This window comes from Rhinopithecus bieti, unplaced genomic scaffold (genome assembly GCF_001698545.2).
Source record: "Rhinopithecus bieti isolate Rb0 unplaced genomic scaffold, ASM169854v2 scaffold_28517, whole genome shotgun sequence".
Lineage (NCBI taxonomy): Eukaryota > Metazoa > Chordata > Mammalia > Primates > Cercopithecidae > Rhinopithecus > Rhinopithecus bieti.
The window spans coordinates 430952-448367 of NW_016813121.1; positions in this window are offsets into that span (position 1 = coordinate 430952).

A 17416-nucleotide genomic window follows, 5' to 3' on the forward strand; every position below is an offset into this window, starting at 1 on the left:
GACTGAGCGTCCAGCCTCACAACTCATGGCACTTTCTATTCTGTCTCTCAGGTTATCATCACCTCCCTTCCTCAGATGAAATAATATGTAAATAGAGGAAACTATTGGGATGTCAGCTCATCATAAGGACATCTGTGACACTCAAACTGATTAGATTCAAATCGGAAGAAGGATTAGAGCCCTCCCCCACTCCTACTAGTGCTCTATGCCAAGAGAAGGCAGCAGCTTAAAAGACGCTGAATTCGGAAGCTTGTGTCCTTGTTCACATACTCTTCTTCCAATTCATGGCCTGACTTTGGGCAATCACTTCTTGTGAGCCTTCATTTCCATCTCAGGGTTGACACAAGAAGCAGTTCACTCCTTGGAATGCTGTAGCATAATGTAAAAGTGCTGGATCTAGCATCAGACTTCCTGAGTTCACAATCCTGGTTCCACCAGTTATTAGATGGGCAAAGTTGAAAAAAACACTTCTCTATGTATCATTCTTCTTATAAATAAAATGGAGATGCTAATGATATCACCATTTTACAGACTTATTGTAATGATTGAATGACTTAATGCAGGTAATGTACTTTAGCATAGTGCCTGGCGTATCATAAGCCCTCAATAAATGTTAGTTATAGTTGTTGCAGGTCAGCGATTTTTAAAGTGTGGTCCCTGAACCAGCAGCATCAGCTTCACATGGAAACTTACTAAAAATGCAGATTTCCAAGACCGTTTCAGACTTTCTGAACCAGGAACTCACAGGATGATTGAACTGAGTTTCTCAGGCCATTGAATCCTTACAAAAAAGTCTGTAAGATTGTGACATTATTAGCATCTCCATTTTATTTATAAGAAAAATGAGACCGAGACAAGTGTTTTATTCAACTTTGACCATCTAATAATTTGTGGAATCAGGGTTGTGAACTCAGGCTGGGGCCTAGCAATCTGTGTTTTAACAAACCCTTTAGAGGATTCTGATGCTACTTGCTAAAGTTTGGGAACCACTCATGTAGATGCTTCTAAAATCTCTTCCAGTTCTGGAATTATATGATTTCATGCAAGGTTACACATGTATCCAAGGCCCCCAAAATTATTATTATTCATGTATATTGTTCCACAAACATTTATTACATCTCTCTTCATATTAAGATCTGAAACTAAAAAGCAAAGACATAGCTTGTGACCTCAAGTAGTGTATAGTCTATCTCATTAGCCTTAATTTATAAGTTTTAAAATATCTTATTTGTAAATTTTTCTGCATTTGATTCACAACTACCTGAGTTTTACTAGACTAAAAACAGCATTCTTTAAACAAAAAATTCTGGTGGTTACAGTTAGAGTAAGATGTTAGCTAAGTGACCTTGAAACTCAGTTTCTTCATTTTTAGAATGAGACTGGTAATACCTCATTCACTAATTTGTTGTGAAAATTAATATAATTAAATGTGATGACACATATGAAATGACAGTTTGTTATATATGTCTAATAATGGTCAGCTGGGTCACTATTTGAATCTAGTCATAATTAAGTATTGTTGATTAGTATCGATTTGGCTTTACAGTGTACGTTGTTGAAATTCAAACAAAAAGAAAATGGTTAAATTCATTGTATGTTGAAATCTAGCTCCTCAATGCTATAAAGAGCATACATCGTTTTCACTTTCTCTTTTTTAGAACTCAGGTGATGAAGACCCTCTTTGTAGTTCAGAAATAAATCAGAGAAATAACTGGTATTTATCCAAAAGGCCACATTAGAGCCAGGAATCAAAGAAAAGTTTAGACCAGCTACAGTCTTCTCAGCTCTTTATGGTGTAACTTTGAAATTCCCTTGGAAACCTCCCTTTTGATTCTATCTCAGAACATGTTATCTGATTAACTAGGCAGTCTACAGGTTGCAGAAGAGTTTCAACTCTCTTTGTTTAAAATCAAGGACCTGCCCCTGAGTGTGAACTGGAAACAGAGCCCTTAAAGTTATCCAAATTCAGTTCAACAAATATCACCTTGCTGAAAGGCCATGATGGACTGCTTTTGAAGTTAGTTTTGAAGTTTCTTCAACCAACAGGGCTCACTCTGAGCTTGGAAACTTTCTACACATCAGGAGAAGAATAACAACAATCCGATTCATTGAGATGAAGCATTCTGCCTGCTTTTCCTTTATCCACCAGAACTAAAGAGAGTCTTCCTTGAGAGTTTCTGGGGTGAGATTTTAAATGTGTGCCAAGATCTTGCTGCTCTGTCAAGTCCTGGCTAAGGAGAAAACAGCTGCTGAAAGGTTAATCTATCACCTTGAATGCTATCTACAGGTAGGAACTTGTCTTCTATTTATTGAATTACACTCTTTAGGTACTGGCCCTTCACTACTGCCCCAGACCTTTCACCAGTCTCCACTTGTTCAAATCTAAGTGGCATCTCACTTGTCAATGAATCCATGTAAGCCCTGGAGTTTTAACAAAACAATAGTCCCAGATTCTAAGGTGTAAGACAGTAAATTAAGATAATGTCTTGAGGGCTTCAATGTTGAAAATCTAGCTCTTGATAAGTGCTATAAGAGACACGGTCTAAGATGCCTTTTGTCTCTTTGGGTAGCTAATTTGTCCACAGGGATGCTCTGTAGGGATCTGGAATTTAGCACTTTCAGGCCTCAAACCATCATCATCTTAATTCACTGAGTGCCTACCATGTGTGTGTCAGGTCCTGTGCAAGACATGTTTCTTACCTGACCTCATTTCAATCCTCACAACCCTGCAAGGTTGATTTTATCAATCCTATTTTATAGGGGAACAATAACAAACCTCAGCCTGGTCACATAACTTAGCTAAGAATTAATGGATAATTCAACATAAATAAGATTGGTCTTCAGGCCCATCTGACTCCAAAACCCATATTTTTCCTAATTTAGCTAGTGGCACAAAAATAAATCCATGTGTTCACAACAGAACCCTGGGTATTAATTGCTCCTTCCCTTGTATGCCCCAAGACCTCTCTTCCATCTGATGGGTCATCAAACCTTATAATGCACCTTTTAAATGGATTTCTTTCTACCTTCTTCTCCATCTGCATCTCTAGCCCTCTAGTTATGATCAAACAAATAAAATTTCCTCCTATTGTTTTCTGCACTCCAGTTTTCATGGCCTTCCAATTCATCCTTCATGCTCTTCTTGGAGTCATCTTCCTAAGACTCAAACCTGATATCTGTGTTTAGGTTTAGATGTTACAAGCAATGGAAGTAAAGTACGGCAAGTACTAATCTGGGAAGATAGGTAGGTACTATGAACACTTAATAAAAGGCTCCTAAATGGTTAGGAGCAAGGTTTGTGGAGTAGGAGGTAGGAAATGCATCCTGAGGGAAATAATAATTGAGCTGACACATGAGGGTTAAAAAAGAATTATACAGGTATAGTGTGTCAAGGACTGGGCTATTAAGACAGAAATATATGCATGAAGACTTGAGGCAAGAAGGGATTTAAAGAGAAAAGGGAACTGAGAATAGAGATCAGAGAAAAAGAAGGAAAAGCAAAGTGTTCCAGAAGCCAAGGGATGAGACTGTATGAGAAGGCAAGAGTGGACCACAGTGTCAATGTTGCCAAGATATCAAATAAGATGAGAGCAAAGAGTGTCCATTGGATTCAGCCATGGAGAAATCACTAATGACTGCACCAAAAGCCCTTTGAGTCAGTGATGTGAACAAAGGCTAGGTCAGTGTTGAGAGAAACAAATGGACTGTGAGGCACTGAAGACTGGAACTGTAGACAAATCATGCAAATTTAAAACATGTCATTATTTTCTTCAGATTCAGGGAGTCCACGTGCAGGTTTGTTATGGATAGATTGCATAATGCTAAGGTTTAGGCTTCCGCTGATCTTGTCACCAAATAATGAACATAATACTCAATGGGTAGTTTTTCAAATCTTACTCCACTCCCTCCTTCCCCACTCTAGTAGTCCCCATTGTCTCTTGTTCCCATCTTTGTGTCTGTGTGTACCCAATGTTTAGATTCCACTTATAAGTGAGAAGAGGTGACATTTGGTTTTCTGAATTAATTCACTTAGGATAATGGCCCCCAGCTGCATCCATGTTGCTGCAAGGGACATGATTTCATTCTTTTTTTATGAATGTGCAATATTCCATGGTGTTGGAGTTTTCTTTCTCCAATCCACCATATTTTCTTTATCTAATCCACCACTGAGGTGGACCTGGGTTGATTCCATGTCTTTGCTATTCTGAATAGTGCTGTGATAAACAAGTGAGTGCAGGTATCTTTTTAAAACACCATATCTTTATATTATTTGTTCATTCTGGACCATTTTCATCTTTTCTTGCTTCTTTCACTATCTTGCCTATACCCTTCACACCCAATTTCTTTTTCTACTGAAATCCTATCCATTCTTTGAGACCAAATAAAATACCATCATATCCTAAACTTTCCTGCATTCCTGGTGGTTAGAATGTACTGTTCCGTACTTGCTACATAAATCTTTGCTGAATTAGCAAACTGTTCCCATCTGACTGATCACATGACATCTCCTTTGTGTGCCTGTTATAGCACTTTCTTCTTACTACCTTTTAATCTTTTTAGTTGTACACACCTGTCTGCCAGACTACACAACTTGATGACAATGAACTAGTTACATATTAGTCATTTTTAAACATCTCATAGTTCCCAACTAAGTGCATTGGGCACTGTTGTCAATAAAATGGAATTTAACTGACTACTCTTGGTCTTGCATTGATTTAAGCACATTACATGATCTTTGTCCTTAGAGATAATGATTGTTAATCGTATCTATAATGGAAATGAAAAATCTTAGGATTTGCTAGTCATTTTTAACTTTTCTAAGTATCTCCACTATGATTCACATGCTTTCTGTATTCTAAATTCTGTAAGTCATTATCAGATTGGTTAATTCAATATATGTGAATGAATACTCTGCAAATCAACTCTGTGATCCAAGTGAAACAACTCAACTTTTAAGCTGAGTCCTCATGTAGCAACTCATTAATGAAGCTGAGTTATCTATTCACACATTGCTCTCTTTTCAAAGAATGCCAGACAATTGTTAAACCAAGCCAAACTAGAAAAAGTAACATTGAACTTTTGGGTTTCTAGGGACTACAACCAAAGGAAGAAGTCATATTCTTAAATCCTAAGCACCCAATGATCATTTGAAAAGGCTGATTTAAAGGGGCAACAACAATAGCTACAATGATGGATAAATTATTATGTTGTGGGTGGATTTTCAAAACCTTAAAACATTTTTTCTTGTTGAACATTTTCACAGAAAAAAATTTTGTAGTTGAATTTAAAATTTTGTAGTTGACAAAATTAAGATCTACTTTCATTCTGTTTGACTAGTACAACTTATAAGCTCCAGTTTTTAAGTGTTTTGGAATTTCTACCAAGCATATTTCACAATTCTTCTGTAGTAGAATCTGGAATTTTTGCCGCTTTCCCTTCAATAAAGTCCCAGCCTTCACTGCATGTTAAATATCAAGCAGAAAGAGATAAACGACTTATCCCCAGCTCACATAATATAATTTAATCCCAATATAATTGGGATTAAAATACAAAGGTCCATTTTTTTAAAGCAAAATTCTGAAGCAACTATGGCTAAATAATGATATTTAATAAAACTGAATAATGGGTATCCAGGCAATTGCTATATTACTCTCTATTCTTTTCTCTAGGCGTGACCTGTACATTTAAAATAAGGGGGAAAATATCCATATAGTCCAAAAAATATTAGAGAACTGAAGCAGGGAAAGAGTTTCTTGTATTGATTTTTAATTATCCAAGTTCTCCAATTGCCCCATGAGCACTTAGAGGTCGGAGATATTTCTTTGGTTTTCAGAGGAAGAAACAAAAATAGTTAAGAAAAAACAAATGATTCCAGAGCACGGCCAAGTCAAATCTCAAGTTAGAGTTAAAACTCCTGGGGTATCAAAGGAAGGGAGGCTTTCTTCAAATATTTATTGGCATAAAGGATATTCAATTAGTACTTGTCCAGTTAATTGGTTGCTTATTTAATAGGAGTAAAAGCTCAACTCCTTGGGACAGGTGGCATATGTCACCTTCTGCTCATCACCAACAATGGTAGTGTGGGCCCAAACTCAGGAGACCATTGTATGACCTTCTTAGTAGTGGTGACAACTTAACACAAAACAACTCCTACTGAGGAGAATCCCTGCTTTGGTAAGGTGGCTGACCCAGGATGATGGGTACTGTCAATAGCCATGGTATTGTAGAGCAAAGTTAATGAATCCAAAGACTAGGAAAAGCTACAGGACCTAAGGGCAAGAAAGAGCAGAAATACCCCAAAGAAATTAATTGTCAAGCAGTTTGCCCTCGTTTTGCCAGCATTCTGTTGTTACAGAGGTAGCTAGATGGGATGGATTTGGTTGGTGAAAGAGGCCCCAAAACAAGAGAGTGCATGGTGGCTCTGCTACAGCTCTTTAATTCTGCTCTCTCCTTCAGTTCAATCCACAGCATCGAATAAACACTTTCAATGAGCACCAATAGTAAGAAACTACACTATCCTTTCTCTTCTGCCTCCTTGATGTCTTCTCTCTTCCTCCCTCTCTCTCTCTCTCTCTCTCACACACACACACATACCTGAAACTGCGAGCAGCTTGTTCTGCCCACAGGGAACCTGTGTCCAAAGTCCATGAAACGTCACTTTAAGCAACTGTAGAGAGTAGAATGGTGATAAAGGAAGGTAAACTTCAACTCTAAAGAAAGATACTGCCTGAAAAAAATAAACTGATCTTTTATCAAAGCTCATTTCATCACAGCTGTTTCAGGACTCCTTAGTACAGTTTACTCATAATCTAGTTACAACACTTGACTGAACTTCTCCTAAGTGCCACAGCAGCTACATAGGCATCCTGGGTCCACCTTTCCAGGCACTGACTGTTCACCTTATCCCCCAGTGTCCTTCATTGATGACCCCCTTCTCTCTGTCCAACGTTATCTCCAACTGCCCATGAAATGCTTCCTCCAACAGGAAAGTTCAGGTTTGTCATGGACCTGCTCTTTCTCAGGTGCATATTGGTTCAGGTTCCCTTGGGAAATCTCCAGTGTCCACCACTCTAACCAGAATCCTTCCAAGCCTTTGCATCTCTACCACAGCAGGCATGCCCTTTGAAAGTCTTCAAACCAGGAAGCTCCTCAGCTTCTGAAAACTCATGAGGCATTGACAATCTCTCCCCTCACTAGGAACTTACCAGATAAATTCTCTGTGGGGACAGTTACCTGTCTTCCCTAACCAAACTGAAATCTTCCTTTAAGCTGAAAGTTTGAATTGCAATCTCTGAGACAGCATCCTGGGCTATGGCAGGGCCTTGAGCACCCTGGGTTTCCACTGCAGGTATAAGAGAGAAAAGCAGAGGAGAAGCTCTGGCAATTCAAGGAAATGGGAAGAGCATAAGGACCAGGATATGCTGTGACTTTGAGATGACATGAGTGTGTTAACCATGTAGATTTTCCCTTTGTTTTGTCTCAGCTCAGGATCTTAACAAGGTACAGGAGGTGAAAAGGATACAGGTCATATGTACCCTGAAGCTTCTTGGGCAAAATGTAAGTCAAAATCCCCCTCTCTGGAGAGAGAGAGATTGGAGTCAGAGCCACAGGAAGTACAGGTGTGTGTGTGTGTGTGTGTGTGTGTGTGAGTGTGAGTGTGTGTGTGTGTGTTGTTTGCAGAATGACTCCTCCACGGCCATTGATTTCATGCACCTCTCTGAGCAGCCACAGCTCTGGTTAGAGTTAAGATTCCACCTAGGCCAGCACACTGAGACTGAGAAGGTCCTAGGGGGGATTCTGAAAGGCTGGAGCTGGAAAGGACTTAGAGAGCAAGAATCCCAAGTCACCCACTGCACAAATGGAGCAGTGGAGCCTGCAGCTGGTGCAGAGCATGGACCAAGCAGGCTACAGCTGAGCAAGAACAGCCACTCAGGCACTACCTTGGGGTGGGGCACACATGCCCACAGGGAGCCTTCCTTGGTACTACAAAACACTGCCAATGCAAAAATACAGGAGCAGTGAGACTCAGCTTCTCACTAACTTGCCATCCTGGGCTTGGCAGTACATGTTGTCTTTCTAAACCTTGCTACTGGGCCTGGCAGTAAAACTTCTCCTCAGAGACTCCACAGGGGAATCAGAGGTGGGTAGAGAAGGTTTAAATAAGTGCAATGTATGAAGAGGTGGGGAAGAGGGATGCCTCAGTGGAGAGGGGCACACAAGGTGAGCCAAAGAGAAGCCAAGGTCAGCCATGGACATATGACTGCAAAGGCCTCTGGCCGAATTGAGCAACGCGTTGTCTCCTGTCTGCAGGGGAGGAAAGCCAGATGAGGCGTGTTCTGGGAGGTGCTTTTGAAAATCTCTGCCTGCAGAATCCTTTGGCTTACATCACCTATAAATGTTAGGTGACAGCATAGCCTAGAAGAAAAGCTGATGGTAAGATGAGACCCAAAAACAGACTGTGAGGTCCATCGGAAAACTCCACCCTTCCCAAGGAGGCCACCAAAACTGCAACTTGGAGTCCAAAGCAGGGCCAAACCTCAGAATATGGCAGTTCCTTGGGGACTTATTGTCAACTTTTTGTCTGAACCTGCCTAAGGCCAAGATATCCTGTGCCTCATGCCAGCCTAACCCTCCCGAAGTATGCTTTCATCTCACCCCTCCGTCATCAGATCACTCCCCTGGTTTCATCCTGCCTCCTGCTTCAAGTCTAAGCTTTGCTGCTCCGTTCCAGGCCTCCACAATCTAGCCCGGCCTCACTTTCCACCCTACATTTCTCCCTCACCTCCACACCTTCCACTTTACTGTCCCCTGCACTCTGTGCTCCCTCCTGACTCTGTGGTGTCTTCCCCCACTCTTCTACCCAGATAGTCCTGTTTTCTCCCTCTGTCTAAAAATAAGTTACCTATTCAGCAAAGTGTGGCTCACTTCTTCCACGAATTCTTCTTCTTTACCAATGCACATCCATCTCTACCTTCTCCAAATGTCGTTATAGCACTCCAATATCCATACCAACCCCAATTATGTTACTAATGCTAGTGCTGACACTATCACTGATAGTAAAACTTATGCTGGCCTAAATTGTAAGTAATTTTGTGTTCTAGCTCATTTAATCCTCCAACAATCCTAAGAGACATGTACTCTGATTATCCCAATATTACTTGCCTGAAAACAAGAAAGGAGATAGAGCACTCCATTGGTAAGTGTGTTCATATTTGGTGGATATTTAATATATAAGAGGCCCTCAGTGGCATCCAATGAGAGGAGAAAGCTATTCCCATTTCTCAGCTATAGGGCCATTGCCCCCCAAATAAATCATCCCTGACCTGACTCAGGGTCCAGGATAACCAGGTTTCAGGCGAGAGAAGCAGGAGCATAGGGAGAGTTGCATTTATCATTGTAAATATCTTAGGTCTTGTTAAGTATCTGATACATTACATGTGTGCATTACATTTTGTTGAAGCCATGTATAAACATTCAATTATTCTTCCTTTGCCTCCACTGGAGCAGAACTCATTGTCCTTTTAAGGATTTATTTTGTGTTTTTTATGATTAATAATTTCAAACATACACAGAAGTAGAAGAGTTTAACAAATCCCAGTGTACCTGTAACTCAGATTCAGCAATAATCAACTCACAGCTAGGCTTGCAGATTTTCTAAGGGAAAAAGCTTAGGAAGCTCTTAAACTTTGTTCCATTCACCCCTCACCCAAACTCAAATTATTTTAAAGCGTATCCAAGACACTGTACCATTTCCTGATGAGAATATTTCAGAGAGAAAGGAAAGAGAGAAGAGAAACATACATTTTACATAAATTTTACTTTTCCAAAAACAAGGGATGAGACCTAGGAGAAAGGAATGCAAGACACCCTGTTCCCAGGATGGACAGAAAGTGACTAATTCTGCATTTTAATTGCTTCCCCACTTTATATTTATGCAGTGTATTCTTTCATTGTTGTTGTAAATGTTGCCCTATAATTTGTAACTTTAAGGATCTCACTTGGGTTTGCCTCATCGACTCCAGTTGAATTGGAAACACCTGGTTAACAGCATCCATATTATCTTCTTACTGGATTTAGTGTTGTATGTTATTGTGGTCCACATAACATCTGGCTTACCTTCCTCCCGTCTTTCCTTCTTAATGTCCTTCCTTCCTTTCTTACCAATCCCCTAACTTCCTAATAACTTCCTTTCATTAATCTCACATTTACTGGGCACAGCTCCTGGCATACAGTAGACAAAACAAAAATGAGATGGGAACTTCTAGATGACTTGTTGGGACTAAGAGGTGGCAGGAAAGTCTTGCAGAATAAGAATGAATTAGCCAATTAAAAAAAAAAAAGGAGGTAGCAAGCAGTTGAACATGGAGTAAGGGCATTCAAGGCAGAAACAGCAGTTCCAGCAAGGATCTGTGAAGGAATCTGGGGTCCATTTGGAGAATTGAAAAATGCACCACGTGATTGGACCAATAAATTTGAGTGGAGAGGGGGTAGAAAACAAGGAGGGTGGAAAATGTAGAATTAAGCGTAGTTGAGAGCTTGGATAACAATATTGATTGCAGTCACGGGGAGATGGTTTGAGTCGAGCTAGGAAGAGAGGGGGAATTCTGCTACGATAAGGATACATAACTATGATGCACTCCCCAAGCACCTGAATTTACCAAAGCACTTTTCAACTTTGACATCATCTTCTGTGAGAACATATTCTCCCAAGACTAACTTATCTTTTTGATAATTAACTAAAGACTGTTTCCTCCCTCAAAGATTTTTCCTTGATTAAGAACTTGTATGTCAGCTGGGGAAATCCATGGCATGCATATTTATTTAGTTTGCAAACATTTCTTTTCCCAGAAAATGTTTTCAAAACAGAAATTAGACTAGACCTTACGTTTTTTTCACAGATTTGTTTTACTTCGTATAACGAAATAGAGGCAAAACAATTATAAGATGGGAGGGTGAGAATGCAAATAATCATTTTTGTTATGGTGGTTGGTTTTTTATTAGGTCGACTGTATCTGCAGTGCACCTGTGGAAACTTACTTGGAAATGTTCAGTTCATGGCACAAGAGCTGTTTAACCATGTAGCTGAGACTTTGAGCTAGATCTGTAGAACTCAAAATGAAATTTAGTATTGTCAAATGGCTGCTGAATTGGAGTTGTGTAGGTAATCATTGCCACTGAATGATGTGTTCTGGCTATTGTCACTGCCCGCATTTGCTTGGCAGTTAAAAATTCTAAACTTTGCACTTGATTTGTTGCACTTGACTGGTTTCAGAGCTCAAGGGCTAGATGGATAATGTTTTTAAGTTCCAGGGGTCATAAATTTCAATTGCAGTGCAGTATGCACTAGAGAGCTCTAGAAATGTGATTAAATGACCTCTAATGTACATTCCATTTACATAATACTTTAGTCCTTGAGTCGTAGATGTCTGGAGCTACTAAATAGATCATTTGTTTTTCTAAAGTAAAACTTAACAAAACTTCTGGAAGATGATTTAATGATCAGTTTGAATGGTAGAGGGAAGCATTCGATCATACTGGGATCTAGTTTCACACTTTATGAGATTTAGATTCAGGATCCACCAAGAACCTTGTTCCAGTACAATGCCAGTTTTTCTGCATCCAGACGTGACATTATTTCCATCCATTTGTTCTCTCATTTAAGTCAGGGGATTGTTCACCCATTTCTCTCATTTTCAACTCATGTTTTTCCTGTTTTTTTTTTTTTTTTTTTTTTTTTTTTTGAAGTGGAGTCTCACTCTGTCACCCAGGCTGGAGTGCAGTGGCCGGATCTCAGCTCACTGCAAGCTCCACCTCCCGGGTTTACGCAATTCTCCTGCCTCAGCCTCCTGCCTAGCTGGGACTACAGGCGCCCGCCACCACGCCCGGCTAATTTTTTGTATTTTTTAGTAGAGACGTGGTTTCTCCGTGTTAGCCAGGATGGTCTCGATCTCCTGACCTCGTGATCCGCCCATCTCGGCCTCCCAAGGTGCTGGGATTATAGACTTGAGCCACCGCACCCGGCCTCAACTCATGTTTTTCTAGGCTTTGATTATACTGTCTTGCTTGACCCAACTCTCACATTTCACCCAACTCTCACCCTTATTTTGTAAGCTCAATTGCGCCCCAACTCTAGGTATAGATGTGATTTTAGACAGAGAGGAAGAGCTGTTTGGAGGGCACTGAGAGCCTAGAATCTCTGTCTTTAACCTCCTACTTTCAGACTGCCACTATGAGAGTTTCTACCTCCTATTTCCAGATTTCAGGCACTAGTTACCCAATATATGCTACCAGCTTTTTTGATACTAACATTCTGCTGTCTGAGCTTTAGCTGGCATCCCACCCTATTCCTGCCTGGAGTTACCTCTGAATGTTATACTGTGAGATCTTGGAAATGATCCTTGCAACCTACAAGTCCTAGATCACTGGGACTAGGGATCAAGTCCTAGATCCCTGACACTAGCATGTGCCCTCTGGAACCTGCCCCAAATGTCCTCCAGCCAGGCTCGCATGTGGACCTTCAGACTGCGTTGACTTAATGGATAAGCTGTGCTTATGATCCTACAATTCCCCAGTCAGCTGCAGCCCCTGCCAGGCCTGAAGCCTCACTTATGACCCTGGACTTGGTTTCTGCCCAAGGAGAAAGTGAAGGTGAAATCTCTAGCTCTGCCAAAGCCTTGCTCAGTTATCAGCACCACTTCATCACTTTCTAATTGCTTTTCTCTGGTGTCAGTTTTCTTTCTTATATGTCCAGTCACTGGTCCCTGACCTGGAGCTTGACCTGACTGTGGTTACAGTATCTGTCTCATGCCTCTTGCTTCCTTGAAACTCTCAGAGTCTCCTTAGCTGCTGGGGTATTACCTTACCCTGATATTTGGCTTGAGTATACTCTGACCTTCCTGGCTTTAACCAATAGCTGCTGTGGGCCCAGGACTTCTGACCACAAATCCAGCTTTATTTCAATGTCATGATGTAGCTCAGTGTCAACCGGACTCTGTTCTGAAGAAAATAACTATTCCATGAGAAAACAGGCCTTGGTTAAAAAAAAAAAAAAATGATAATTGTAAAGTATATATTAGTTAGGAAGTATGTATTTCATAATCATGTGAATTTGGCAAATGCTGTGTTAAATAATGTTAAGCAGGTGACTTCATGGCAGGACTTTTTGGCTCCATTAATATGCTACTAATGAGCATAATAATATTCAAGGAAGGTGGAGGGGGTCAGAGTACGTAGCTTTTTTCAAATGTATTGGCCTACTGAAGTTTTTCCTGTAGAACACTCTACACATCTCGCCAAAACTTTTCCATAACACTTTGTGAGAAATCCTGAGTGATTTCAGCTCCATCCTTTGACACTGACCTGGATCCACTTGAACAGGGAAATTTCCCTCTGTCAGAACCTAAACAGAGCATGTTGGTCAAGACATCTCTGAATATGAGAATGAAATTGGATCCTTATTTTACACCACACACAAAAATCAACTCAAAATAGATTATAGGCTTAATCATAACACCTTAAACTATAAAACTCCTAGAAGAAAATATAGGGATCTAGGAGTGGAGGACAGACCAAGATAGCCATTTAGAAGCAGCTGCAACTCTCAAGGAGAAGAATGAAAATGACAAGTGAATTTTGTACCTTCAACGGAGGTATCCAGGTTCTTGCATTGGGACTGACTAGGCAGTCAATGTGACCCACGGAGAGCCAGGAAAAGCAGGATGGGGCGACAGCCCACCCAGGAGTGGCACGGAGCCAGGGAAGTCCCCACCACCAGCCAAGGGAGGTAGTGAGTGATTGTGCCACCCTGCCCAGGAAACCACACTTTTCCCGCAGATCTTTGCAACCCTTGGATCAGAAGATCTCCTTGTGAGCTTGTCCCCCACCCCCAGGGCCTTGGGTCTGATGCCCAGAGTTGTGCAGGCTCTTGGCAGCTTCTCAGGCATGCACAGAAACCCAGGAGTTTTTGCATACCCTGGCCCCAGGAATTCTGGTGAGGCAAGAGATCGGTCTGTGCATTCCCCTAGGAAGGAGGCTGAAGCCAGGGAGCCAAGTGGCATCATTCTGTGGACCTCACTCCCATGGCACCTCACAAGTTAAGACCCACCAGCTTGGAATTCCAGCCAGCCAGTGGCAGCAGGCTGGAGAATACCTGAGACAACCGAGTTCCAGAGTTGGAAGGGGCAGCTGCCATCTCTGCAGCTCGAGTTGGGGGTCCTGGCCTGCTGACTTTAGAGAGTTTGGGCAGTCCAAACCATGAGGAATTCCCCACAGTGCAGCACAGTTGCTGTGGCAGTTCACAGCCAGACCGCTTCTTTATGTGGGATCCCAATCCATCCCTCCTTACTGGGAGGGGCCTCCCTGTGTGAATTTCAGCAACTCTGGCCAGGATTTTACTGACAAAACCCTGATCTCCCTGGGACAAAGTCCCTGGGGAGAGGGGCGGCTATGGTCTCTGTTGTTTAGTGGACTTAACCTTTCCTGCCTGCTGGCTCTGGAGAGTATGGGGTTCCCCTCCAGCACAGTGCACCTGCTCTGCCAAGGGGCAGCCAGACTGCTTCTTTCAGCTGATCCCTGATTTTGCTCCTCCTAACTGGGTGAGACCTCCCAACAGGGGTCTCCAGACACCTCCTACTGGAGCGTTTGGGTCCCCCATTAGATCAATCCCCCTGGGACAAAGCTTCCAGAGGAAGGAGCAGGCTGCCATCTTTGCTGTTTTGCAGCCTTCACTGGTGATACCTCCAGGTGTGGGAGGGACTGAGACAATTAGGATCTGGAGTGGACTCCCAGTAAACCACAGCAGCTCTACAGAAGAGGGGCCTGACTGTTAAAAGAAAAACAAAATAGAAAGCAAAACAAAACAACATCAACGAAAAGACCCCACAAAACCCCATTCAAAGGTAAGCAACCTCAAAGACTGAAGGTCGATAAACCCACAAAGATGAGAATTAATACAAAAATGCTGAAAACTCTAAAAGCCAGAGTACCTCTTCTCCTTCAAATGATCACAACACCTCTCCAGCAAGGGCACAGAACTAGGCTGAGGCTGAGATGGCTGAACTGATAGAAATAGGCTTCCAAAAATTGGTAATAACTAACTTTGCTGAGCTAAAGGAGCATGTTCTAACCCAAGAATCATGATAAAACATTACAGGAGCTGATAATCAGAATAATAGCCAGTTTACAAAAGAATATAAATGACTTGATGAAGCTAAAAACACACACGAGAACTTCACAATGCAGTCACACAAGTATCAATAGCCAAATAGACCAAGCAGAGAAAAGCATCTCAGAGATTGAAGACTATCTTTCTGAAATACGACAGGCAGACAAGATAGAGAAAAAAGAACGAAAAGGAAGAAACAAAACATCTGAGAAAAGACTGAACCTACTACTGATTGGGATACCTGAAAGAGAGGGAGAGAACAGAACCAAGTTGGAAAATGTGCTTTAAGATATCATCCAGAAGGCCAGGTGCAGTGGCTTACACCTGTAATTCCTGCACTTTAGGAGGCTGAGGCAGATGGATCACTTGAGGCCAAGAGTTCAAGACCAGTCTGGCCAACATGGTGAAACCCTGTCTCTACTGAAAATACAAAAATTAGCTGGGTGAGGTGGCATGTGCTTGTAATCCCAGCTACTCAGGAGGCTGAGGCAGGAGAATCATTTGAACTCTAGAGGTGGAGGTTGTAGTGAGTCAAGATTGCACCACTGCACTCCAGCCTGGACAACAGAGTGAGACTTGGAATAAAAATAAAATAAAATAAAATAAAATAAAATAAAAAAAGAGTATCATCCAGGAGAACTTTCTCAACTTAGCAAGACAGGCTAACTTTCAAATTTAGGAAATCCAGAGAAACCCAGTAAGATACTCCATGAGAAGTTCAACCGCAATACACATAATCATCAGATTATCCAAAATTGAAATGAAAGAAAACATGTTAAGGGTAGCCTGAAAGAAAGGCCAGGCCACCCACAAAGGGAAGCCCATCAGACTAAAAATGGGTCTTTGAGCAGAAACCGTACAAGCCAGAAGAGATTGGGGTATAATATTCAACACTCTTAAAGAAAAGAGTGTCCAACCCAGAATTTCATTTCCATCCAAATTAAGCTTCAAAAGCAAAGGAGAAATAAGATCCTTTTCAGACAAGCAAATGCTGAAGGAATTCATCACCACCAGGCCTGCCTTGCAAGAGCTCCTAAAGGAAGCACTAAATATGGAGAGGAAAAACTGTTACCAGTCACTAAGAAAACACTGAAGTACACAGACTAGTGACACCATGAAGCAACTACATAAACAGGTCTGCAAAATAACCAGCCAGCATCATGATGACAGGATCAAATTAACACATAACAATATTCACCTTAAATGTAAATGGGCTAAATGCCGCAATTAAAAGACACAGAATGACAAGCTGGATAAAGAGTCAAGACCTATCAGTACGCTGTATTCAAGAAACCCATCTCATATGCAAAGACACACATAGGCTCAAAATAAAGGAATGGAGGAAAATTTACCAAGTAAATGGAAAGCAGAAAAAAGTAGGAGTTGCAATCCTAGTTTCTGACAATACAAACTTTAAGCCAACGAAGATCAACAAAGACAAATAAAGGAATTACAAAATGGTAAAGGGTTCGATTCACCAAGAAGAGCTAACTATCCTAAATATATATGCATCCAATACAGGAGCACCCAGATTCATAAAGCAAGTTCTTAGAGGCCTACAAAGAGACTTAGACTTCCACACAATAATTGTGGGAAACTTCAACACCCCACTGATGATATTAGACAAATCATTGAGACAGAAAATTAATGAAGATATTCAGGACCTGAACTCAGCTCTGGATCAAGTGGACCCAACATATAACTACAGAACTCTCCACCCAAAACCAACAGAATATACATACATTCTTCCCATTGCCACATGGTACTGACTCTAAAACTGATCACATAATTGGAAGTAAAACACTCCTCAGCAAATGCAAAAGAACTGAGATCATAACAAACAGTCTCTCAGACCACAGCACAATCAAATTAGAATTCAAACTGGAAATTCACTGAAAACCACACAACTACATGGAGATTGAACAACCTGCTCCTGAATGACTCCTGGGTAAATAATGAAATCATGGCAGAAATCAAGAAGTTCTTTGAAACTAATAAGAACAAAGAGACAATATACAAGAATCTCTGGGATGCAGCTAAAGAAGTATTAAAAGGGAAATTTATAGCACTAAATGTCCCACATCAAAAAGCTAGAAAGAGCTCAAACTGACAACCTATCTTCACAACTAAAAGAACTAGAAGATCAAGAGCAAATAAACCCCAAAGCTAGCAGAAGACAAGAAACAAGTAAAACCAGAGCTGAACTGGGGGAGACAGAGACACAAAAAACCCTTCAAAAAATCAACAAATCCA